Genomic DNA, 692 nt, shown 5'->3' on the forward strand with positions numbered 1-692 from the left:
CATTATAAATGTGAAATGTTCATAAGTAAGATAAATAAGGGCATGTGTCCTTTATGCTTTAATATAATGTATGACATATGATGTATGATGATGTATTGATTGACGATACTAAAATGATGCACATAGTTCACATCACCATTTACTGTAATTAGATTCGAAAGGTAAAAGATCTCAGAAGTTCATATCATTTGATGCTAAATAAAGATATTTTAAACCAAGAAACATCACCCCCCATTAGACTTACCAATAATTCGAATTGTGTAAGAAGTGGGATTTGAACCCACACCCTCTCACGAGGACCAGAACTTGAGTCTGGCGCCTTAGACCACTCGGCCATCCTGACTACCAATTAATAGAACCCACATTGGTTGGGTAGGGGAATGAATCATTCCTTATAAGGGTGTGGAAACCTCTCACTAATTGACGCGTTTTAAAACTATGAGGCTGACGACGATGCATAACAGGCCAAAATGGAATATATCTACTAGCGATTGGAGAGGGTGAAGAAGCATTTCTTTCAAGGATGTGGAAAAATCTTCTTAGTAGAAGCATTTTAAAACCGTGAGGCTGGTGGTGATATGTAATGCACAAAAGTGGACAATATTTGCTAACGGTGGGCTTGAGATATGGTATCAGAGCTAGTCATCAGGTGGTGTGCCAGCGAAGACGCTGGCCCCCAAGGGGGTGGATTG

General features: G+C 39.7%; 1 non-coding gene across 1 annotated transcript; it reads right to left on the reverse strand.

Moving 5' to 3' along the window:
* Nucleotides 1–259: 259 nt before the first annotated feature.
* TRNAL-CAA lies at nucleotides 260–343 on the reverse strand. Its single transcript has one exon. It is a non-coding gene; the product is annotated as a tRNA-Leu (tRNA).
* Between the last annotated feature and the right edge of the window lie 349 nt (nucleotides 344–692).

Source organism: Cucurbita pepo, unplaced genomic scaffold, assembly GCF_002806865.2.
Source record: "Cucurbita pepo subsp. pepo cultivar mu-cu-16 unplaced genomic scaffold, ASM280686v2 Cp4.1_scaffold001669, whole genome shotgun sequence".
Taxonomy (NCBI): Eukaryota; Viridiplantae; Streptophyta; class Magnoliopsida; order Cucurbitales; family Cucurbitaceae; genus Cucurbita; species Cucurbita pepo.